The 13,452-nt window shown below is 39.8% G+C and overlaps 1 protein-coding gene across 5 annotated transcripts in view; it reads left to right on the forward strand.

The window, feature by feature from the left end:
• The window catches only part of LHFPL3 (LHFPL tetraspan subfamily member 3), a 547,865-nt gene that overhangs the window by 435,953 nt on the left and 98,460 nt on the right, over nt 1–13,452 (forward strand). The gene's annotated exons all lie outside the window — the stretch shown is intronic.

The raw sequence follows: 13,452 nt of genomic DNA on the forward strand, positions 1-13,452 counted from the left end.
TCTTTAAAATAGGGCCTGGAGTTTAGTAGGCACTCAATAAATATTTGTTAAGGAAGTGAATATCTAGGTCTCTAACCCCTACCCAACTCAAAACTGCAGAACTGTATTTTCCATCTATTCTCTGAACACCTCCAGCTGACTGTCCCATTGGTCTCTCAAATTCAGTATATCCAAATTTTAATTTATTTAACCTCTCCTTGGGGAAATATGAAAGCGCTTCCTCATGATCTTGGTTAATATTGTCCTCAATTTTCCCAACATGCTTTCATTGAATATCAAAAACAAACAAAATAAAGGACAAAAATCATATGATTATATCAATAGATGCAGAAAAAGCATTTGACAAGATACAAAATCCATTTATGATTAAAATACTTAATAAAATAAGTACAGAAGGAAAATACCTTAATATAATAAAGACCATATATGATAAACCCTCAGCTAATACCATAATTCCTGATGAAAAAGTGAAGTCCTTTGCTCTACATTCAGGCACATGACAGGGCTGTCCCTTATCGCCTCTGCTTTTCAACATAGTATTGGAAGTCCTAGCCAGAGCAATCAGGCAAGAGAAAGAAATAAAAGGCATCCAAATTGGGAATGAAGAAGTTAAATTGTCACTTTTAGCACATGACATGATGCTATATATAGAAAACCCTAAGGTCACCACCAAAAAGCCATTAGAAACAATAAAAGAATACAGTAAAGTTGCCAGCTACAAAATCAACATACAAAAGTCCATTGCATTCCTATATACTAACAGTGAAGTCTCAGAAAAAAAATTTAAAAACAATTCCTTTTGCAGTTGCAGCAAAAAGAATAAAATACCTAGGAGTAAACTTAACCAAGGATTTGAAAGACCTATATACTGAAAACTATACGACATTTTTTAAAGAAATTGAAGAAGACACAAAGAAATGGAAAGACATTCCATGTTCATCAATTAGAAGAATCAACATAGTTTAAAGGGCCATATTACCCAAAGCAATATACAGATTTAAGGCAATCCCCATCAAAATCCCAATGGCATTTTATAAAGATGTAGAACAAAAAATCTTCAGATTTGTATGGAATTACAAAAGACCCCGAATAGCCAAAGCAATCCTAAGAAAAAAGAACAATGCTGGAGGTATCACACTCCCTGACGTCAGCTTGTACTACAGGGCTACAGTAATCAAAACAGCATGGTATTGGCAGAAAAACAGACACACAGTCCAATGGAATAGAACTGAGAATCCAGAAATAAACCCACAAAAATACAGACAGATAATTTTTGACAAAGAAGCCAAAAACATACAATGGAGAAAAGACAGCCTCTTTAGTAAATGGTGCTGGCAGAATTGGAAAGCCACATGCAAAAGAATGAAACTAGACTGCTATCTGTCACCATGTACCAAAATTAATTCAAAGTAGATCAAAGACCTAAACGTAAGACCTGAAACAATCAACTGCATAGAAGAAAACATAGGCACTACACTTATGGACCTTGGGTTCAAAGAGCCTTTCATGAATTTGACTCCAAAGGCAAGGGAAGTAAAAGCTAAAATAAATGAATGGGACTATATCAAACTAAAAAGCTTCTGCACAGCAAAATAAACCATCGAAAAGATAAAGAGGCTACCAACCAAATGGGAGAAGATTTTTGCAAACAACGCCTCCGATAATGGAGTAATATCCAAAATATATAAGGCATTCATACAACTCAACAACAAAAAAAACAAACAATCCAGTTAAAAAATGGGCAGAGGACCTGAAGAGACATTTCTCCAAAGAGGACTTACAAATGACATACAAAAAAAAAGCTCAAAAATCACTAATCATCAGAGAAATGCAAATAAAAACCACAATGAGATATCACCTCACCCCAGTCAGAATGGCTATCATCAACAAGACAAATAGTAACAAGTGTTAGAGAGGCTGTGGAGAAAAGGGCACCCTCATAAACTGTTGGTGGAAATTCAGATTGGTGCAGCGGCTATGGTATGTAGTGTGGAGGTTCCTCAAAAAATTAAGAATAGAATTACCATATGACCCAGCAATCCCTCGCCTGGGTATCTACCCAAAAAAATCTGAAAACATTTATCCATAAAGACACGTGTGCTCCAATGTTCACTGCAGCTTTATTTACAATGGCCAAGATATGGAAACAACCAGTGTCCTTCGATAGATGAATGGATAAAGAAGTTATGGTATATATACACAATGGAATACTTTTCGGCCATAAGATAAAATAGTACCATTTGCCACAACATGGATGGATCTTGAGATTATAATGCTAAGCAAAATAAGTCAGACAGAAAAAGTAGAGAACCATATGGTTTCACTGATATGTGGGATATAAAACTGAAAACAACAAAAGAACAAGACAAATAAATGAAGAAACAGAAACTCATAGACACAGACAATAGTTTAGGGTTACCAGAGGGTAAGGGGGGTGGGGGTGGTAGATGAGGGTAAAGGGGATCAAATATATGGTGATGGAAGGAGAACTGACTCTGGGTGGTGAACACACAATGTCATATATAGATGATGTATTACAGAATTGGACACCTGAAATCTATGTAACTTTACTAACAATTGTCACCCCAATAAACTTTAATTTAAAAAAAAGAATAACATCTACCTCACAGAGTTGTCGAATTTTGCATGAGATGTTATGTAACATGATTAACCCAATACCCAACATAATGTAATGCTTAATAAATGGCAGCTATTATTATTATCATAGAATCAATTTTTCATTGTGCTATTTAGGCATGCATTCTCACTAGCAGATCTCATTAACATCTTTATTACCACTCTATAATTCCACGTGGATAGGAGGGTAAAAGGGACTGAAATAATAAGTGCCATCCTGAACAACAGGGGAAGATGAAGGTTTCTGATCCTATTGGGTAAGACTACACGGGTGTGTGTGTGTGTGTGTGTGTGTGTGTGTGTGTGTGTGTGTGTGTTTCCATATGAAACTTGAAGAAAAGATTTATATACCTAATAATGTTGTTACATACGGTTAGTGCAATCTAATTATGCTCATTTGTTCTAATTACACAATTAAGTTTAATTACCCAGATCATGCAAATGAATGCATTTGTATTATTAGGAAAATAACTTTTAAAGAAACAATGTGATATATTTACTAAAAGCCCAGCATTGTTCAGAACCAACAAAACATTTCTAGAAAACTCCCTTATTTTGCCTTGCGTATGACTAGGCCGAGTTGCAATCTAGAATTATTAAGGTATATATTTTATTGCAAGCCACTTACCTTTATATTTTGTTTTGTTGTGTTGTTTTTTAAATGTCCTTATCACTGAGCATTGTTGCAGATGTTCTTCAACTTCGCTTCTAAAATGGGCCTTTTCTCAGAGTTGCTTTGGGAACCACCCAAAAACACTCTTTTTTTTCTTAACTTTAATTTATTTTAAGTGTGTTTTTCCAGGACCCATCAACTCCAAGTCAAGTAGTTGTTTCAGTCTAGTTGTGGAGGGCGCAGCTCACAGTGGCCCATATGGGGATCGAACCGTCAACCTTGTTGTTAAGAGCACCGCGCTCTAACCAACTGAGCTAACCAACCACCCAGAGACACTCTTAACATCATCCCTGGAGCCTCATGTTATCCACCTTATGCTCTTTGCCCTTCACGTACAGGAAAGTCTTGCAATTGTTTTCAGTATAACTTGGGTGACTTTGGGAAGACAGCAGCCATAAGACGAAAAAATTAATGTTAGCTCATTCCCAGTCTAGTCACATGTCCAAAAACAATAGAAAACATGAGAACAAAGATTTGAGGTGGTTATCTTCTTTGCATTCTTTCTCACTGAATCTTTTTATATTAGTTTCAGGAGTGAAAAACAACATAACAATTAGATATTTACACCCCTCACAAAGAGATAACACCCCCAAGTCCACTACCCCTCTGACATCGTATATAGCTGTTACAATACCATTAACTAATTCCCTATGCTATACTTTACATCCCATGAGTGTATATACATATGTATATGTATATATAAATTCCCGTGAATATATATGTGTGTGTGTGTGTGTGTGTGTATTTTAATTATAGTTGACATTCAATATTATTCTACTTCAGCCTCAGGTGTACAGCGCAGTGGTCAGGCATCTACACAATCTATGAAGTGATTCCCCCCGACAAGTCCAGTATCCATCTGGCCCCCTATATGATCTTTACAACATTACTGATTATATTCTCTATGTATTTCACATCCCCATGACTATTTTGTGACTACCAATTTATACTTTCTAATCCCTTCACCTTCTCCCCCATCCCCCAACCTCACCTCCCATCTCACGGAATTTTTAAACCCTGTGCAAATGCAACATAACCCAGTGATCCTTTTATAAATTGTCTGTAGTGCCATAGGAAGAGTAGAAACCATTTCTTTCTGTTCACACATGGAAGAAAATGTAATTCCTTTATGAAGACTATTCTTGGCAGATTTCCTGGCTCCATTCTTATAATCTTTGACATATGATATAGGTCAACTACTTCATAGTTTAAGAAGCAGAACAGAATCACCTACAGCGTAACTGTTAGGGAGCTGAGCATATATGTATCAAGAGATTCAAATGGACTATTCAAGGCTGTTTTCCAGAGGGGACCCATGGTGCACCATCCTGAATCCTGTCAGCTGCAGCTTCTCAGATGGACTCCTCCATCAATTTAGCTCATTCTCTTCACACACCATTTCACACTTTATCTTCTCACTCTATTGTAGGATTTCATTCAATATAACTATTCTGTTACTTTTGCTCTCCCACAGTTGAGAAAGCATCGAGTGCTCTTTTTGTCCTTAAAATACACATATGAGAAGACAAACTGATCCTGGAATTCCAATGTAACGCTTTCTCACTGAGGCCAATCAGTACCGTGACATTCTTGCGGTTTTAATGAGGATAAGGCTATCTCCTCCCAGCCTTCCTCGTGTGGAAGCTGTCAGAATTGCTGAAGCCTGAGAGAAGGACGTCGTCAACAGTTGGGGCGTGTGGCTGTTCATGAGCAAGTACACATTTTCCTGAGGTGTCAGTGAAAGCGTCAGCCAAATCATACTGGCCACTTCCTCAGCCTTTCTCTTCACCTTCATTCATTCTCTCTCTCTCATTCTTCAACGAGACTGCATTTACACAGGAGCTGTGGTTAAAGGCAGTGGCAGGGTGAAAATTATGTATAGGCAGAATTACCATTTAGGAAAGCACCACCATTTCTCTAAATCCAACACGTCAAACTTTTCCTTCCACCGGTGTGGAAAGTATTGCTGCTTTTTGGTTGAGCACCATTCTTGCATTTATGGACAATGCTTTTTTTTAAAAGAATAAATATTTTTAAATTCCAAAACACAAAACAGGTCAAGATGGTCACAATATGGAAAATACTAGGGAACTGAGAAGGACTGAGTAAAGACTGGAATTCACAGCCCCTGTCACATACTCACTGACAGCTTACCTTCCATAACTCCTAACTATAGTGGAAGGCCAATAAACAACCTGCACTATTTAAACTCTCTCTCTCTCTCTCTCTCTCTCTCTCTCTCTCTCTCTCTCTCTCTCTCTCTCTCTCTCTCTCTGTCTCTTTCATACTATAGAAACATACTATGTTCCAACCAACCTTCAACTATCTGCATTGGAAACAAAATTAATGTATAAACATAGATTCCAGCTTCTTGTTCTCCTACCCAACATACTAAGAGTAAGAAACTTTGGCTCCTGTTTTCAGGTGCCAATCACTCCTTTCCCATTATTTTCTACTAAATTCTTATGCACCTTAAAATGGGTTTGGACAACTTGAAGAGTAGTAGGAAAATAGAGAAAAATTACCTAATGTAGCAATCATTCATAAACCATGAATTTCCTTCTATTATTAGTCTTCCATGTTGATTACCAGCCTGGTTTGGGTGTCTGTGGGTGACTTAGATGTTCTTCAAGAGAATTCTTCTCCATACACATCTCAATGGTGGGATGAAGCCTTTAACAAGACTCTGTCAACATTCAGATTGATTATAGGCCCTAACTTTTTCTAGGAGTTTTTTTCTCTCTCTACTATATAATAAAGGCACTAAATTAACATGATATCTTATAAAATTTGACAGCTAAGCAATTCTGCCTCTAGGTTTCTGAATTTCCTGATTTATTCTGCTAGGATTCTGTGTTCAAAACTGTCTTGAGGGGTCGGCTCAGTGGCTCAGGCGGTTAGAGCTCCATGCTCCTAACGCCCAAGGATGCCGGTTCAATTCCCACATAGGCCAGTGGGCTCTCAACCGCAAGGTTGCCTGTTCGACTCCTCAACTCCCGCAAGGGATGGTGGGCAGCGCCCCCTGCAACTAACAATGGCAACTGGACCTGGAGCTGAGCTGCACCCTCCACAACTAAGATTGAAAGGACAATAACTTGACTTGGAAGAAGTCCTAGAAATATACACCGTTCCCCATTAAAGTCCTGTTCCCCTTCCCCAATAAAATCTTTAAAAATAAAACTGTCTTGAAATACAAGAAAAAAGTTGGTAATGGCACGTTGCTGAATAGTGTAAACCAGAGAGACCCTAAGTGCTCACCAGGGCTCTGGGCTCCATCCTGGCTACCTGGTTGCTTTCAAATGCTATGCTGAGTGTTGAAATTTATTATAAAGCTTTAAATGATTTGGGTCCTCATAGCCTGACCTATTCACCACTGGAGGCAGTTCTCCCCACAAATTCCAAAATGTCCTCATACATAACTGAAATCAAGATATTTCCTGAGTGGCCTTTCTGCTCCCAGATTCAATGCACACATCCCACAGCTCTCCTCACAGGCAGAGCTGCTTCTCTACAATGCTCAGTTCATCTAGAGCCTGCCTGCTACCTGGAAACCTTCCCAGCACTGACTGACTTTGTTTATGTCTCCTTTCTAGAATTTGCTTGCACTGTTTTTTGGGGGTTGGTGGGTTTGTTTGGGTTTTTGTTTGTTTCTTTCTTTTGGTACCATCCAGTTTTTCAGCATCTTGTTTATTTCTTATCTCAGGGCCACTATCTCCAACCAAATTGTAAACCACCTGTGAGTAGCATCACATCTTATTTCCCTTTTCAGCCCATGGTGCCTAAAAACAGACTATGGTAATCTTAGTAATTATTGGATTTACATGAGGATGCCAAGTCCACCTTCTAGAATTATGCTAAACAAGACATTCTAGTACACTGAAATTCATACCTGACCAGTTGCTAGATGACCAGATCCCTACGTATTTATTCATGACTTTGAACAAGTCATATAACCTTTTTGTGCTTCATTTTCCTTGTATACAAAATGAATATATTATACAATTTACCTTTCTACTTCCAGGTTTAAGTAACACTCAAACAAGATAGGGTAAGCAAAAGCAATTCATATCTATAAAATACTGTTCAAATGTATGGTTTATTATTAAATCATTTGGTCTTTCTGTACATTGTTGACATAAATGAAAAATATGGGTAAAGCATCTTAAACTTTCTGGAAGATCTTCAACAAATTTTAGACTTTGTCATTGTTTTTCTGTGGTTAATATTCTATTATTATTTTCATAAACTGCCCTCTTTTTCTTCCTTCTTCTTTTTGGTATAATTGCAACTGTCTTTCTGAGCTGATTCCTCTCCAGCAACCCGGCTCTCACATTGTGATCTGATCAGAAGAGGGAGGATGGTGTCACTGGCTTCAGGGACATTTTCTGATTGCTCACAAAACAAAAGTACAAAGGACATTTCAAAAGGCTGGGAACCCAGCCTATGGGCAACATTTCCACAGACAGGGCTAATTCTGGCATAATTGAAAAGGGGTTAATTAATCATGGAATTAAGCATAGAGAAAGGCTTTCTGGCAGCCTTACATAACAGGATCTTTGATATTCCCCCAGGAGTGTAGGACCTTGTATTCTTAGATTCCAAGGCAACTACCATGTTTCCCCAAAAATAAGACCTAGCCAGACAATCAGCTCTAATGCGTCTTTTGGAGCAAAAATTAATATAAGGTATTATATTATATATCATATTATATAAAACCCAGTCTTATATTATAGTAAAATAAGACCGGGTCTTATATTAGTTTTGGCTCCAAAAGACTCATTAGAGTTGATTGTCGGGCTAGGTCTTATGTTCAGGGAAACACGGTATGTCTTGATACACCTGGCTGATCAAATTAGGACAACCTCATCTAACAGCTTATAAGAGATCTTCAGTGGTGGCTGCAGGATGATTTCAGGTTTTTCTTTCCTGAGATGCTAAGCTCTCAGGAATCTAAGAGCGTGCCAGGAGAGCTCGCCTACTCCCAGTCTCTCCGTGGTTTGTGGAGGGACAGTGGACCTTTAAGAAGTTCAAATCACAACGTTTCAGTACAGGGGATGGAAAGGAAGCATCACAGTCCCATGTAAAGTCAAAGGTGGTTTTCCCATCAGTGTCATCCATGCCCTCTTTCCCACACTTCCTTTCTCCCCTTTCCTTTACCCCACTAAAGCAAGGGTTTGCTGTCTACATCTAATGGATAGAGAGACACTCAGGTAGACATCTTGGGAAGGATAATGGATAGTAATATATGCCTCCAGCTTCTTCATTCACTAGAATGCTGGCAGCTTATAAATTTTTTTTTTTTTAATCTGAGAGAGGATCTCTGTGGCCAGCTTCTTCCCTGGAAGGCACAACATGTCTCTCTCCCATTTGAATCCAAAAACTGTTAGAATTCTCTATAAGTCCAAACTCTATTACAGATGAATTAGTCACCTCCGTCATGGCTACTTATTTCAGTTTATTTTGACCAAATAGCTTTTTCACTATTGGCTGTTACAGGTCTTCAAGACTCAAATGTCCAAAGAATTCTGCTGCCTCTGGAGAAGTAGGCATGTGGCTGTATAAAATGCCCTCTGAGAGCAAACCCAAGCACTTTGCTCCTGTGCCTTGTTTTCACTGCTGTAACTTTACACCTTCATTTACTAGACAAAGGGGATCTATTCTGTTTTGCTCATAGAGAATAAAAATAAGATGCTCCACAGATATGCTGAAAGAGTTTGGACAGCCGATAGACCTGATTCAGCAATCACTTATATTTCAGTACATAAAAAACCTGCTTTGGAAAATATCAGACTGTGCAAAGAGGGACGTGTGACCAAAAGATATAAATCTCACAGATATCCTGTGAGCTGACCATTAGTCTGTATCAGATCCTGCTGTTTTCTAGCATTTATAAGATGCAGTTAGCTGCACAACTGGATAGTAAATGAAGCGTGTAGTTTTCCTCCTGAAGCAAGGGGAGAAAACAGAGGAGAGGTGGGAAATGTCTCTCACAGAAAACCAAGTGTTTAAATCAAAATGAAAACAAACAAACTGTGGTTGTGGAAGGAGCACTGATTTCAAGACTTTTGGATCTACTAATATAAAGTCTGCACACAGGCAAAATCAGTCAAGGTATTAGAAGTCAAGATCGGGTCACCCAGAGGAGGGCATAGTGCAGGTGGGAAGGGAGCATCTGTTTCTTGCTCAGGGTGCTGTCTAGACAGATGTTCCTACTTTGTAAATCTGCTGAGCTTAGACATGTGATATGCATACTTTTCTGTGTACACTACAGAAGTATAATACACATTATACTTCAATAAAACATTAACATTAAAAAGGCTTTGCATTCTCTTGCCTAACCTGCTCTAAATAGCCAACAGATTTGGTGGTGGTCCCTTGAGCCCTGGTTTCTTCTACAAAATGAGAAGTTAGACCAGATCGTCCCAGCCCTGAAGCTTCCCGGTGCCGTCATCATTGGCACGCGATGAATGCATAGCATTGATATTCCTGCAATTAGTGACCCGAATAATAATCAGAACATGGGCAAAGTTGCCACGGGCCTTCCCAGAAAAGAAAAGAATGGAAGGCTGTGTAAATTTGCCACACGGGGAATGATGTGGAATAATTGCAACTACCTGACACACATGGATAGCAAAGGAGAGTTAGGGTGGCTGTCAGTGTGGCCCCTACTTTAAAAGCAGATGTTCACTATATAGCTAGTGAAGTGTTTGATCACATTATATTTGAGAGCCAATGCTTCTCTAATAGTTGTTTTCTCAACGGTAGCTGCTGGAAATTATGGTTCTGTTAAAATACACTACAGGAACTTCCAACCAATCCTGCAGTTGGGGGTTCCAAACAGTTCCTTCCCTCTCTTGTTTAGTATAAAATGAGTATAAAGGTGACATGTAGAGACTGGCAGCAGGGGGAGTCAGCAGCTCTACCATTAGCGGAAAGTTGCCAATCACATCTCACATGCCACGGCTGGGAACGTCCAGGGCCTGGGCTAGAGGGCACTAACTGCATAGACAGGAGAAATTACTGCGATCTCCATTTGCTAAGAAAATGAGCTATACCTAACTCTCCCTGTGGGCTTTTCCCACAGCTTGAGTCCGTTGGAAGGCAAAATATATTGAGTAGAATGCAGAAGGGAAAAAATAAATGATTTTGATAATCTACCACACAATTAGACTAGGTGGTCAGCACCTGGATGATAGATCCACAGGGAAACTCTTAAAATCTTATGATTCTTTTCTCAAGTCTCTAAAGTCCCATAGAGGCGGGTCACCTGATTCTACTAAGCCACCTGTCTTTGTCCCCCGGAAAACCATTCTGGAAAACCAGGCCAGACATGCTCTCTGATGGCCATCCCTCTTGTGAATCCCAAGAATAACCCTTTGGCACAAACACAGCAGTGTATTATTTAGTCTTCCAGCAAACATGAAGGGAAACAATGAAATGAAGGAAATGCAAATCATGAGCTGACACATAAGATCCTAATTATCATAATTTGACCCGTTCCCTTCCCACTGCCGGAAAGTTAGCCTTCTGGATGAGAGGGAGCCAAACCAGCTAGATAACAGCCTTCTGTTCTCTCTCCCCATCCCTTGCCTCCTTTCTTTTTATCCTCTTCCTTAAATGATGCTCATTAAGACGATTCTTCTAACAGTTTGTGAGCCTCAATTGTATCAGTGAGAGCTTTGCATGCCTTGATAAAATGAGTTAAAGAAAAGGGAAAGGAGGGGAAAAAACAAAAAGCAGACACATGCTGTCCTTTTATTCCCCAAAACAACTGGTGCCAGAAATCTCTCTGGAATCATCCTTGTTAGATACAAAGACAGTAAATCTAAAAGGTGTAGGTCTTCCATGGGAGGGTTTCAGAAAGTATGAATAATTCAGAAAAAGGCCAGTTCAGACTCCACGCGTCCAGTCACGTCAGTAACACCATGCCCTCCACCCACACACAGCTCCTAGACTATTTCTGTTTCGTCGCTTACTCACAGATTTGCCCTCTCCCTCACTCCTCCCAAACTACCTGAGGTAAGTTAACTTGGCATGGCTTCTTGTATTTATGGTGGTAAATGAGCCAGGCTGGGAGACAAACAAAATGTGTTAACTTCATGCCTATTAAAATTCACCTAAAATGTGCCCATTAAAATCTGGATCTAAATAGCACACCCCTGCCCGCATTAGTGCTGGGGCTTCTGTCTTTTGCTATGACAAGTGCCATGAAAATGGGCTCTACTGTCACCCTTCAGCTCATGTATGGGATGTGATGGGATGTTTCAATGGCAGCATTAAACCAGGACTCAAGCAAGCAAGTCATTAAATCACGAGGCTCACAGCTCTGCGATAGTATGTGCAGTTGACAGAGTGGAAGGACTACTCCACTGACCTTTTATATTTCATAGCATTTGACCATGTGGCTGTTTCAGTTTCAACCAGTGTGTAGGCAAGATACAATTTAGTAATACAATGGACACGTTTTCAAGAAGCAAAAATGTCCATGAGAAGTCAGTGTGCTTATCACCGGTGTGTGCCACAAAGCCAGCCAGGAACGGACCACGTAGCTGGAGGCAGAGGGTAAAAGCAGGCCGTATTTGAAGGCCATGAAGTCAGTAAGCAAAGGGAGGAATTCATATGATAACTGAATTTGAGGCAAATCTACATTCTACCTCCAAGTGAAATGTGACAAGAGGAAGAGGCAGCCAGGAGGGTGCGAGTCAGGGCCTACAAACAAAGCAGGAAACCTGACAGGAAACCTGGTTAAGTAGGTATATTAGTTTGGATACTTTTGGCTGCAGGTATCAGAAAATCCAACTCAAAGCAGCTCTTAAACAATAAGGACATTTTTTGGCAGAGAGAACTGGAATTCCAAAGGTAGGATAGGCTTTAGGTTTGGCTGATCCAACAGCTAATCATTTCATCAGGGACCCAGGTTTTTTCTATCTCTCTGCTCTACCATCTGTGGTATTAGCTCTATCCTGAAACGTTCTCGTCTTGGTCACAGAATTGCTGCAAGTAGCATTTGGGCTTCCATGCTTTGTCCCTCACATCCAGAGAAAGCAAGGGAGTTACTCCTAGAAGCTGAGAGAAGAGAATGAGAAGAAACTTTCCCCAAAGTCCCCACAAACCTCTCATAGCATCTCATTGGCCTGAATTACGTGTATGTCTCACGTTCCTTCCTGAATCAGTTACCACCAGGTTAAAATTATTTTGATTGACTTAAATTCATTAAGACCCATTCATGGAACAGGAAATAGGGTCAGATTTATCTAACTTAATGAGTAGCATGGGAGAGAGAGAGGTGACGAATCAAAGTCAGCATTCTCCTAGGAAGGAAAGAGATGTACACTGCATGGTGACTATAATAACCGTTAATACTGTTCACCTAGCATTTCTGGCTTTCCACCTTCCTGGCACATGATGGGATAATATTTCCTGGCTCCTAGAGGTTCAGTAAGGCCATGAGACTTGTTGCAGTCAATGAGTAGTGAGCATAAGTGGCACCTGTCACTGCCAGGCCAGAACTCTAATGGCCAATGTGAGGCCTCCAGACCTATGGTTAGCGCTCTTTGAGAGACAAATGAATGCTCAAGGTGGTGGCTGCTACTTCGGTGTATATTCCTGAATGTGGAAGCGAAAAGCAGAGCCCCTAGCCAACCCATGACAGAGATGAGCAAGAAATAAACCTTTGTTTTTAAAACCCACTAAGAATTGTTTTTTTAACTCCAACATCCCGTAGTCTATCCTTAGTACTGCTACAGACAACCCCAGTGGCAACAGCGGATGGTAGCACTTGGAGTCTTGTCCTGAGTGGGAGGCCACGTGAGGTTGACAGCAGTGTCACATACCAGTGAGGTATGGGCAGGCCAGGGTGAGTGGGTATGTAGTAGAGCCAGAAGAAAAGCAAAGTTTTCCTGAGAGCTCCCTTCTATGGACAGAGCTGCCACTGTGATTCTTGTCCTCAAGAGAAACAAAAAAAAATTGATTCCTAATTTACCTCTTTTAAGTAATCTAATGATCATGACAGCATAGACACATGCCTGGCATATAAGAAATAAAAAAGAATCTACTTTCTATTGAATTTTTTAATTAAAAAAATTACTCAGAAATTTGGAAAAAAGAATTACCCAAATCAAGAAAATCTGAATTCATATAAA

This window comes from Rhinolophus sinicus, chromosome 4 (assembly GCF_057876585.1).
Source record: "Rhinolophus sinicus isolate RSI-liver-muscle chromosome 4, RSI-T2T, whole genome shotgun sequence".
Lineage (NCBI taxonomy): Eukaryota > Metazoa > Chordata > Mammalia > Chiroptera > Rhinolophidae > Rhinolophus > Rhinolophus sinicus.